This window comes from Belonocnema kinseyi, chromosome 6 (genome assembly GCF_010883055.1).
Source record: "Belonocnema kinseyi isolate 2016_QV_RU_SX_M_011 chromosome 6, B_treatae_v1, whole genome shotgun sequence".
Taxonomy (NCBI): domain Eukaryota; kingdom Metazoa; phylum Arthropoda; class Insecta; order Hymenoptera; family Cynipidae; genus Belonocnema; species Belonocnema kinseyi.
In genome coordinates, this window is record NC_046662.1 from 97,662,537 (window position 1) to 97,675,656 (window position 13,120).

Below are 13,120 nucleotides of genomic sequence, written 5' to 3' on the forward strand. Positions count from 1 at the left end.
GAACGCCGTTTACCCAGGGACTCAGCCAATGTGGATCCGTTGCCCACCGTCACCACGTGGAGGTGCCCTGGTTACAGACACAGGCGAATAATGCTAGCAACATGCGCTTACGAAACTCCAGACATTTACTGCTATTAATGTCAAAATATGAAAGTACGCAAGAACACGGTTGCCAGCGTAATCGGTTAGGTTAGGTCAGGTTTTGTTAGGTTAGGATAGGTTAAACCTCTATGTAGGTTAAGCCGTAGCTGAATGAAACGGTACCGCAAACACAACGGGACAACACAATCAGTTTAATTGTGTTTCGTGAGGTTAGGTTGGGTTAGGCTAGGTTAGATTTATTTCTAGGTTAGGCTCGAGTTGACCCATTCGAAGTTCTGTTAATTTAGGTTAGGTGAGGTCAGGTTCTGTTGGGTAAAGTTATGTTAAATAAGTTGATATCAGGCAAGGGTTGATCCTTCACAGTTGTCGACATGTTTTTGAAGTGAAAATTTTCATCACTGGCATTATTTTGAAATTTATTTGCCTCAGTGCATGATTTTTCGTCATTTTTTGACATTATGGCTCAACCATGACGTGATGCGTGATTTTTTATACCAAATTAGAATTCAGTACCCCAAAATCCATAGGAATACGTGTGTCTTGTTACCAGATCCGCACACTTTTTTTTGTGTGGCTGCGTAATCATCAGAATGCAACAGGGAATTATGTCTCCTACCGCACTCGTAACATTTGAATTTACTAACACAATTGTGTGGTCGATGTCCAGGCGTGAGACAATTATAACAACAATGATTACTTGTAGTAACTTCCCTGCGCCCGTTCACAGACAGAGTTTTGAATTGTGTTTAAGATTTTCTGAGAGCCGCCAATGACTCATTTGTTTTATCGCGAACGTTTTTTTAAGTCTTCCAGAATATTATTCGACACATTAGAAAGATTGATAAAGGCTTGTAAATGAGTTGAGATTAAAGCTCTTTTGCTGTCAAATATGGTCTTTAGCGACTCTCAAGTGGAGATAAAGTTAGCATCAGTTATCGAAACATGTCTTAAAAAACCTTCAGCTTTGCCCTTTAAGGACAATTTCAAATAGTGTAATTTTGTTACATTTGACAAGGAATCGTTTTGAATTATCAAAGCATTAAATAAACCGCGGAAATTCTCCCAATCCTTGCAGTCTCCTGAAAACTCCGATAAAGTGATTTGAGGAAGTTTAACAGGCAAGGAATCATGACGAATAATTTGAGACTGATTTAAACTTTCATTAGCCTTAGTCTCAGGAGTAAGCAAGACCAATTGATTATATAGATAATCTCGCGCATTGAGATAAGCATCTTCAATAGCTAGATACTTAGACTTTGTGAAATATTCCAATTTCTCACGCTCAGCCGACGTAGTTTCAGCTTTAATTTCCAGATGCAGGGTTTCACAACTCTTCCAGAGATGGTCAAGAAGTTCTATCCAGGATTTGACAATAGCCACTGTTAGATTGGCTTTTCCAATGTTCTTAAAATTGGTTTCAGTGCGTAGAATCGCCTGAGAAATCTATGATAACTCAGAGAATAATGGATCCATTTTAACAAAAGGAGCAATTCAAATTGACAATTGCTGATAATTCAGATAAAATTAAAAAGTCTGATTGCGAAGTAAAGAACTTATTTACTTTAGTTTTAAAGTACTCTGACAATGCGTTCAAATTTTAGTGTACGAGAGCATAATTATGAATAAAATGTCAATAAATCATCACTGAAATACTAAGGTCTAAATTATGATTTTGTTCGCCAAAACGAGCCTCTCTCATTATGGGTAAATTAAAGTTGTCATCTTACCACTGGAGAAGGTTAGAAATATATGAAGTCTAAACTTAAGTGTGTTGAAAATCATCTAAATATCAGCTGGCAAGCCTGTTATTTCTTCCTTCAGGTAAAGCATAATGAAAGACCGATCCAGTGAAGAATGACAGCATGAAAGAGTACAGTACAGACTGTTTGGAGAAGGACGGCTGCCTTACAGTACGTGCGAAGATGTTGTCACCAGTTTATCCTTGCTATGTAACCTCAAGGCGTCATATTTTCCACCTAGTTCCTGTGCTTTCAATAAATGAAATTTTTAATTTTCGTCTTTTCAGTATTAATTTTACACTTTTGAATGTTTTTTCCCGATTTTCTATCCGTCTCGAAGGACCATTTCGCTTAATGTTTATGTTTATAAATATTAATTTTGCCAGATCAGGAACAAACAGGGAAGAATCGTTAGAAATAATAACAAGTTCAAGTTTTATTTTAAGTATAGAATACTTGGCAGACTAAGACCATTTTTTAGAACCACACAGATCACTCACTCGTTTATATAGACATTTTTGTGAGATGTAATAATTAATGTCTTTATTCAGTCAATCACTTTACTGATTCGAAAAGATCGGACTACGATCTATCGCGATTCACCTCTGCTCGCACACTGTTTTTCTCAAGCGACAAGGCTATCATCACACACTCAAACTGAGAAATCACGTGACTTCAAATATTCCTTTAAATAATAAGAAAAATAAAAATAGCTTTGAAATAGGCGATGTCGATAAATTGAATAATTTTCAATCGCAGAAAATCTCATAAAGACGAAACATCACAACTTTAAACAATTAGAAAAAAAATAAAAAATTCTGACAGTTTGTGACACTTGATCGACAAAAATTAGCACTGTTTCCGAGAGGTCGGAGCCAAGCACTGTCAGAATATATAAAATTGTGACGTCAACTGGCAACATATCTGCACGCCGAGGGCCCAGCAATGAATTACAATTACTTGGGAAAACTTGATTGTTTTAATGACTTGGATAAAAAAATTTCACTATAAACTTTTTTATTTAAAAAAATTTCATTATAGGCTCTGTAACTTTTTGAAATGTAAGAAAAAATTTACTGTATCGAACTTAAGTTTTTTTCTTGGCCGCTCATCAGCGTCAGGTTTGGAACAGACCAGACTTTCAAGATGATAAGAAAGAAAGTCGTGTTTCCATAGATTGAATTTCTTATTTTCTATCATTGTAGACACCCTACAACGTTTTCAAAGTACGTCAAAAAAAAAAAAATTCGGTGACGTAACTTAACATTTTTGTTTCTATTGGCTCGCCGATCAGCGCCAGACCTGGGCCAGGCCAGACTGTCAAGGTGATAGAAAAAAAGGCTTGTTTTTATACTTTGAATTTCTAATTTTCCATTATTTTAGACACCCTGTAATATTTGTGAAGTATGTCAAAAAAATTTGCTGATGGAACTTTTGATTTTTTTCCTTTTTGGCTAGCTGACCAGTGCCAAACCTGGGCCAGAATAGAGCTTCCAGACTAGACGGTCTAGATAAAGTCAAACCTGAGCCAGGCTGGCATCAGAGCTTCAAAGTGAAGAAAAATTGGTTTTCTAAAAATGATATATAAAAAAATTATTTCTAAAATTAAATAAAAATAAAAGAAAATATATCCTTACCAGAAGATTGTCCAGTGTGATTCAACCAGTTAAAATAAAATAGAAAAAGTTGATAAGAAATAAACTAAAATACAACAAATTTACTATTTTTTAATACAACTTTTGAGATACAAACCATTTTTTCCCGTGTGGCAAAGTGTTCTGGCGCTGGCGCTGGCCTGGCCCAGACCAGACCGCCAGGTTTCCAGCCCTGGAACTGACCAGATGGTCTGGCCTGGGCCTAGCCGAAAGTGTAACGGTTTTTCTGGCTAGCTCCAGACCAGACCGTCTGGTCAGCCGCTAGACATGGGCTGGTCAGCCGCTAGTTATGAGCTGGCCAGCTGCTAGTTACAGGCTGGTTAGCCGCGAGTTATTGGCTCGTCAGCCACTAGTTAATGGCTGATCGATTGATGTTCCATCGTTGAGAATCATATCGACCATGTTTAGAGGATCCGCTTTGAAGATACGCTCAAAAAGCAAAACATGATTTACTATAAAAGTATATAATATACATGTTTGATATAATCAGTAAAAATTCAAATTTTGCGTGAAAAATCTACTGCCACAAATAAAATCAATAAATTGATTTATCGTTTCGAATACTTATTCTTCTATAATAGATAGAAAGTAGGTTTGTACTTACTATTTATTTAATAACGAACTTTTGGCTAACCTTTGGCTAACTTTTGGCTGGATTAATATATTATTAAGAAAATAATAAGAAATTCTGACAGTTTGTTACACTTGATCGACAAAAACTAGCACTAATTCCGAGAGGTCGGAGCAAAGCACTGTTAGAATACTTCAAGGTGTGACGTCAACTAGCAAGATGTCTGCACGCCGACCAGACCAGACTGTCAAGATGATAAGAAAGAAAGTCGTGTTTTCATAGTTTTAATTTCTTATTTACCATCATTTTAGACACCCTGTAATGTTTTGAAAGTAAGTGAAAAAAAATTTGGTGATGGAACTTAGGATTTTTTTCTATTGGATCGCTGATCAACGCCAGACCTAGACTAGACTAGACTGTCAAGGTGATAGAAAAAACATTTTCAAGACATTTTTCCACACGGGTTGTCCACTCTTAAGGTCAGGAAGATTGTCACTAAACTAAAGATAAACGTTTTTAGAAATACAATGTTGCAGTTTATTAAACTATTTTTGGGAAAATTTGTTAAAATACACAAAATGAAAATCTAGTAAGAGTACATTTTTATAGATTTCAGAAATGGGAAAAATTTTGAATTATGAGCTAATATTTATATATAATTTCACTCACAAGAAAAATAAGATTTTTAATTGTTAAAAATGAAGAAATAGTTTTTCTCAGAAGCATGTAGTACGATTGTTTTTTTTTATGGCTTAAAATAACCGAGGAAATCCCAGAAACACGTGTAAAAGTAAAACTGGATGTGCATTGGTTTGGGGTTGAACTTAATAAAAGATAGCCGTGTTCTATACGTGGATGACCTGAAGCTATACGCTACTTCAGACTACAAACTGCAGTAAGTGATCGATGTCGCAAAGTAGTCTTCCAATGACATCCACATGGAGGTGGGAGTAGATAAATGCATTTAACCTGAGGAGAATTAGGGCCCGCAGAGCTAGATTATGAACACAAGAACGATATCGAGGCAATTGCTGAAGGCGAATCATATAAATACGTAGGTATTCTCGAATCTAAAGGTATTCAACATAAGATGGTTAAGAAAAGCTTAACGACTGCCTTCCTTAGAAGACTCCAATTGGTTCTGAAGAGTTCTTTTAACTCGGCAAAGAAGATCAGGGCTGTCAACAGTTATGTTATCCCTGTCCTGGCGTACTTCCTTAAGCTCATAAAATGGTCGAAAGTCGACCTTGAAAGGTTAAATAGAACCACCCGCGTAGAAATGAGGAAGCACCGAATGCACCACGTTAATTCGACGATTGAAAGGGTAGTTATACCATGATATAGTCATCTATACCTACCTCGTACCATTGCCCCTACCCCCTGGTAAGGACATTGTAGATGTCAAGAAACTGTATAAGTCACAAGTTATGAGGTTGCGATGCTACTCGTATTTTAACAGCAATCGAGATTCTGCACTGTACAACATCTTAATATAAAGCAAAGTGTATCTGTAAATCAACACAGTAATACAAGATGATGAATTTTGAATGTAGATGAATTTCATTTTTGCATTAAATTAAGTAAGTCACTTAATTTCAACTAGAAATGGAACTTAAGTGCAGTGTCTCGTATCTGATATGCGAGTAATAGGATAATTCACTGACAAAGTTTTCTATTTTGACATATGTACTCAGATCTATGAAGGATTTTGAGTATAAATAGAATAATGGTACATATGTGATAAAAAAAGATATGAAAAAGGATTAAGATTGACGTTCTGTACCTGGCAGCTTGAAATGTATATAAGTGCCTTGATTAGTGTCATTAAGTTCTTTTTTCCTTCTACTAATCTCATTGACTTGGAGGATGAAACAACTTGATTTATTAGGCATAACTAAATAATTTATTTAATGCTAACATTCAAAAAAAATTTATTGCCTAAAATTATTCAATTTTTAATTTTACATTAATTTCATGTTCCTAATAACTGAACGATAGCCCATAAATTTTATGAATTTCAACAATCAGCTGACTTAAATTAACCTATAAGTTTCATCTCACATACATGCGTTGACGGAAAGTCAACAATCTTTCTGTCTTAAATTGACCTATAAAGTTCATTTTACGTACATAAAGTAGCTGACTTCCAACCAAGCGCGTTACTTAAAGTCATGTTATCATCATCAGTTGACTTTCAACAGGCAAATGATCCTTTTGCTTACATCTGAAAGTCAACCGCCTTTTTCTACTGAAATTCAGATTCTTATATTACTGTGAAATTTCGATTAAACGTCATTGAATTTGTCTTCAGAGGATGCCTTCAATAAGAGAAACGCAATAGAAACACCCCAAAACGTTAGATCAACATGAAGTGGATAGAGAGGCATCTAATATATTTGGTTAAAAAAGGGCACCCTGTTTCGAGATGAAGAAGGATTCATCATTACGATTCAGGACATCATTGTCAGCGCCAAAAATGATCACAAACCCGTGTTACATCAAGACATGGTTGAATGGTGACGATTATGTGAAGATACCATCGAACCCACGGAGCACATTACTAGTGGTTGTCGCGTAATGGCTCACAGAGAATATACGTACAGGCATAATGATGTCTGCTGTACAAACTAAAGATACGTCAGTGACATTTTATGAAAAATGAGTTTTTGGTATCGTTGGATTCGTAAGAAAAAGTTTCGTCTAACTGTGTTAATGAAAAGTGATAATTCTTAATATTAATTGCAAAAAACGATTGTTCATAAATGAGGGAGATTGAAAAAGTATAAGAAATAGAACATACAAACGAAAATAATCGTTTGCCCTTACGTATGCTTCAGATTTATGAAACAACTCGGACTCTGATCGGAAATCCAAGGAAAATAAGTCCCGGCTAGATTCGGCTATACACTAGCGACGTTCATTCGCGACTTGTAAAAGCTCACGAGTCCATTTTCTAATAGAAATACGACATCGCGATGCGTGAAAAAAAGGTGGAAGATTCTTCATAATTGACATTGCTTGCGACAGAATGGAAGAATGTGAAACATTTATCTATTCATCCTATTGTGATTTCCGCTACAAGAAAAGTGCACACAAGATACACTGAATATATTGAACATTATCCTTGGCAGCATTCGAAGAAACCTTCAAGACTATCGCGAAGCAAGACTAAAAACCTATGGAGTGGTAGATGGTAGTTCTAAGAAAGCATCCAGAGGCGACTAATATCACCTTGAACGCTCAAGACAAACGTGTAAGGATGACAGCGGTAACATACGCACTCCAAATTACATCATGTTCCTAATTTTGCACCTACCACGACATCATTGCAAAAGATATCAAACATCGTATTCATAGTATATTATGCATCTAGGGTGAGAATAAGGAGTTTTTCGACAAGAGAATGTTTTCAGTACGAGATGTAGTCGAGCGCCCACGATATTTTTTATAACAAATGGATGATTTCAGACATTTCTCGAAATATAGTCATGATTTCAGCCCATATTAGAATTCGAATAAAGTAAGCATGGTTTTCGGTCATTTTAAGGATAATTTATGGTAACTTACCATAAATTTCCCAAAAATTAAATTTGAAAATGTCTAAATTTTCGATCATTTATGATAATTTTACAGATAATATGTTAAATTACCATAAATTACCCAAAATTCAATTTCAAACAGTTTGATCAATTTCCGGAAATTTATGAATTTTTTTGGTAATTTATGGTAATATTGCAGGCAATTTATGTTCAATTATCGCAAATTGCCAAAAATTCAAAGTAAAAATGTCTATAAATTTCCTGACATTTTCGGTTATTTATGGTAATTTTAAGGCAATTATTTAAACTTACCATAAGTTACCCAAAATTCTTAGGTAATAAAATTTTTGGTAATTTATTTTTTGCTAATTTATGGAAATATTACAGGTCATTTATGGAAACTAAGGATAGATTACCTGAAATTCAATTGAAAGATTTCTATAAGTTTCCGGAAATTTTTGGGAATATACGGTAATTTGATCAATTATATATGGCAACTTTCATAAATTATCGCAAAATTCTATTATCTGCAACAAAAACTTCCTTACAGTTCTTACGGTAAGTGGGATTATTATCGTAAAATGCAAGCTCATAGATGCATAAGTTAATAAAACAAATGAATAAGTTAATAAAACAAATCAATGTGGGTGCTTACCAGTGGTATCAATTAAGTAACACGCGACACAGTTTTTCCTGAGTCTTATTTTAATAACTGAAATTAGCCCTGAATTAATACTTTTTTACAGCGTAGAGAATGATTTTGTTTACGCATCAAAATAATTTTGTTAATTTAACGTCATGCTTCAATTAAATCTACTAAACATGCCCACAAATTTTTACGTCAACAATCCGGCGGCCGCCATTATTGCGATCATACGTCGCAAGATTCTATTCCTGTATGATTTTTCATTTAAACACATTATTTATGTGAACAATAAACTCAAACAAAATTATTACAAAGTAATGGCCTGCAGCAGTATACGCAACTAGCAAATATTAGTGAACTTTTTGGTTGAAAGGTTCTCACCGATGCAGACAATCGGACCTTGAAATTCATAATAACTGATGAAATTTCAATTGAAACCTCTGTTACATCAGAATTCAAGGTATATTAAATCTTTAACCTATTTTAAGACAGTGAACATTACTAACCCTCAAGTGCTAGAACGGGTCCCAGAGACCCGGACGTTTTTCTCAGCAAAGTGTTTTTTCTCAACAAGTTTACTAATGTTATGCAAAATAATTATCATACTCAATTAATTTTTATATCTGATTTAACAATATTCGTTTCTGCAAGACTCTAGGCTACAATTAAACAAAATAAATGGAGCTAAGTCTATTTAAACCAGAAATATTATAGTTTGAAGTTTGCTCGAGTATGCTGGACCCGTTCTAAGTTGAACGGAGAATTTCGAGGTTTTAAAACTTGAGAGTCAATAACCACGACTTTGAAACATGACAACCTGCTTTTAACTTTTGTTAGACTTAGGAAAGTTATAGCATAAAGATGAAATTTACACCATAAAATCTTGAAAAACCTATTTAATTAAAAATTAAAGCAATTAAAACATGCAAAATTGTAGCAGGTTCCCGAGATATTTTAAAAATAGTACACACTATTTTTTATAATTTTTTACAATACATGCTCAAAATACGAAAATTTTTCGAGTCTATGTGAAGCAAGCCGGATTTTGCCGTTTTTCAACCGGAAAAAATAATAAGGCAGAACTTCGTTAATAAGAAAAACACGATTTTCCGCTAGAAGATTAATCTACTAATCCCCAACCCCTTAGAACAGGTTTTTATACCTGAGGATCGAAAAGCCGACGTTTATTCCAAAACCACGAAAATGTTGTTTCTTCCGAAAATCAAAAATTTAGTTCATAATTTTCTTTCTCATGGGGGCAATAGCTTTCGAACAGAATGATCTAAATTTCCTTGTCCTTCGAAAGTCGCAAATTTTGTTTATAGTTTTTTATAATCCCTTGGGGAAAGAGGTTTAAATTGCTGAAGATTAAAAACGAGACATTTGGTCGGCTCTCTGTGAAAATTTAACTTCTTTATTCGAAACCGGAGATTCACAGAGACTTTTCGCAAGTTTTGATTGTCTTATGAGAGTCCAAATTTGTGTTAATAATTTTTTTCTAAATCCTTGGGGAAGAGACCTAAATAGCAGAAGATCAAAAAGTCTTACGTTAGCGAAAACAAGAGAAGATATTTGTGTAGTTCTTTGGGGAAGTTTACCTTTTAGAATCGAAACCGAGATTAACGGTTAGAATTCTCCAAATTTGGTTGTCTTCTGAAAGTCGAAAATTTTGTTTATAAGGTTTTTTTGGCTGAGATTTCCGTGAATACATACAAAAAGGGAGAAATTGATTCATTAAGCCCGAAAAGTAATGATACTCTTCATCCCAATAAGGCCAAGTTGGAGGAAAAATGTCAATTAGCAAGTCAGATAGATATATAGTATTTTCCTAAATTATCAAGATATTTTGATATTATTTTTCCTAGATTATATACTACGGTCAAACTTGGTGCATAAGAGATGGAATTTAAAATATTGATTGTGCGTACTCAGCACACGATTTAAAAAATTCAAAACAAGAATATTTTTATGAACATTAGATAAATTTATTTAAATGATGAATAATGATTTAATTTTAAACAAAATTGTGTGATTATTTACACATTTCTGAAATTTTGCGACTATTTTTCGATTTTCTTGCGCAATTCCTTGATTCTAAAGGGTAGAATCTAGAGAAAATTTTTTAAATATCCTAACAATTTCAAAAAATACTACGGAGATTTTTCTTCCAATATCTTTCGATAAAACTGATTAGTAGAAAATAATTTTCATGTTAATACTATCAAAACTAATTAACTTTAGCAACAGCTCAAAAAACAGTTATGTAGATGATTTTCGCCGTGAGTGTACAGTAGGGTGGTCCAAATATGCATGGCAAATTTTATTGCATGCTAGAGGGCAACGATATCCCCCCCCCCCCATTTTATTCCGACTCCGAAAAAAAAATTTCCCTGATTTTAATTTAAAATTTTGTTTGTTTTAACAGTGCCGGTTATGACTTGAAGTTTCCCAAGTAAAATGCATGGGGAAAAACACTTTTTTGGGTTTTTAGAATAATTTTTTAGGGTTTGAAAAAATGTGACGGGAAAGTATAGGGGCCTATAGAGAATTATCCAACGAAGAATTTCATGTTCCGTGTAGAAAATGCCCTAATATTGCCTACTTTAAACAGGGAAGTGATCGGGTGTTAGAAAGGGTAACTTGACAAGAAAATGTTATGCAGGCTCTTATCAGGGGTTGGTAGGGTTACCTCTGTTTGTTTTCTAGACTATTATAGAGAATTTTGGAGAGATCCTAACGTAGAATTTAGACATGCACTACTCAAATACGAAAGGTATTTCCCTAAATTTGCCAATAACTATAAAAATGGAATTTTTAATAAATTACAATCATAGGAGTCTTTATTTATACAATAAATTCAAACCATGGCGGGTAAACAAGCAGTACTGTGACCATGCCAATGCATCCAATGTTTGATAGCCTTATATGCTCCAAAAGTTTGGTGCCTTGTGAGGTTGATGACTATATGTATTTTTTTATTAGTTATTTTATTATTATTGACGGAACCATGGAGAGAAAAAGGGCGTTAAGCCAAATCAGGAGAAAAAGTTATCCAATAAAAAGAATTACGCACTAAGCAATCGAAAATAGTAGACGAAAGTGACAATGTAGAAGGCGAAAGTGAGGTTATAAATGTTCAAGATGATACTCGTAAAAGTAATTTATCCTAAAGATGATAAATGTTCGAAAAATGAGATATGCAGAAGAAAATAGAAGTGTAAAAGTATATAAAAGTTTAGTTACACTTTGTAAAAATAATTTATAGACTGTGTTGCAATTAAAGTTCTTTAATAAGATTCAAAAATAATAAATAAAATATATTTTTCATACTAATTGAACCTTTCTTGTTGTTCGTTTAAAAAGTGTAAATAATTAATTTCCAATTTAATATTTTCTTAATCGCAGAACCCGGGTAGAAATTGCCTCTTTATGTCTAAACTATAAATATTGGTTTTTACGCGAGGCCGCAGTCAGATTTTCTAGCTAGAAGAATCTAGGCTTTCCCTCGGCTGGCCCTCTACAGGTTATTGTCGTGTGCTATTTGACACTCTCTTTTTAGCACTACATTTTTCAATCAAATTAGATAAAAGATTTTATTCATAAAGATATATATTAAAAACAATTTCTATCAATTAATTATTTTATCGAGGGGACCTTGTAAAGCCCGCAACAGATAAAACGGGTAATATGGCTGTGAGTGCAAAAAAGTAATTTAATGTTATTATGCTAAATTATACTTAAATTAAAAAAAAAAAAAAATTAAAAACATTTGGTGCCTTAAAAATTGGAAAAGAATTTTTCTTAAATATTGATTTAATTTCAAATCATCTAAGTGCGTTTAAAAATCGTATTTAACCAATCGAGTTTCAAGAACCTTTTTTCCGAAGTTCGAAAGTATCTGATGAATGTCGTCAAGTATTTATGATATCGTACGTGACGAAGTATAGTTGAGAATTTAATGTCAATAAAATAACGTGACGTTCTTGTCGGGTCCTTTCCAGATTTCCCGTTCAGCGCCCCATTAAGTTAGGCAAAATAACTAGCACCCTACCAAAACCGAGTCACCATTTCTGCACGGGGTATCAGACATATGGGATTGACACCCCTAACACATACTCACGAGTACCTGAAAACTACCCTTGAAACAAAAATGTCAATTCTTTATGAAATCGACCTTTTGAACACTGTAATCTCGTCTTTCTTTTCTTAAAATTATTAATATGCGTCTAGTGAAATATGTATTATGTTTTTTTAATTTTTAATTATTTAAACAAATAGAATTCGTTTAAATAATTTCGTTATTAAAAATTATTATTATTTGTTTAGTGAAATATTTATCAACATTTTTTAATTAATTTTTTTTTTTCATAATCCTTGTAAGAAATTATGTTGAAAATGTATGCAGGTAAAATAGCCCAAGGCCAAATAATAAACTAGTAATTACATTCGGAAATTGAGGAGGTAATTTTTGTTGCGGTTGATATTAAAATGGGTGAAGTTGGATTTTAGTGCATCGATATAAACCAAAGATAACATAAAGATTACACTTAATTTTACTGTGCTGCTCCAAACGCATTAAAATAGTCAACACAGTAGTTTTAAAATAACAAACTCGGGTATTATTTTTCTAATAGGATAATTCAATGTCTTAATCGATAATAGTAGACTATCCTTCCTTCATACATCGATATTCCCTTCCTTTCATGACTTTCGTCCAACCGCCTCTCAGATACAGATGCGTTGCCATGGAGACACCTAAACTGAATCTACATTGAAAATCGCTGTTAACATATTTATCAATTCCGATGAAGAACTGCACAGAAAAAATAGTTGCCAGAATTAAATGTCCTTATATTTATACTTATAAT

The 13,120-nt window shown here is 33.6% G+C and overlaps 1 protein-coding gene across 1 annotated transcript in view; it reads right to left on the bottom strand.

Moving 5' to 3' along the window:
• LOC117174171 overlaps nt 1-13,120 on the bottom strand; it is a 166,108-nt gene that overhangs the window by 43,086 nt on the left and 109,902 nt on the right. The gene's annotated exons all lie outside the window — the stretch shown is intronic.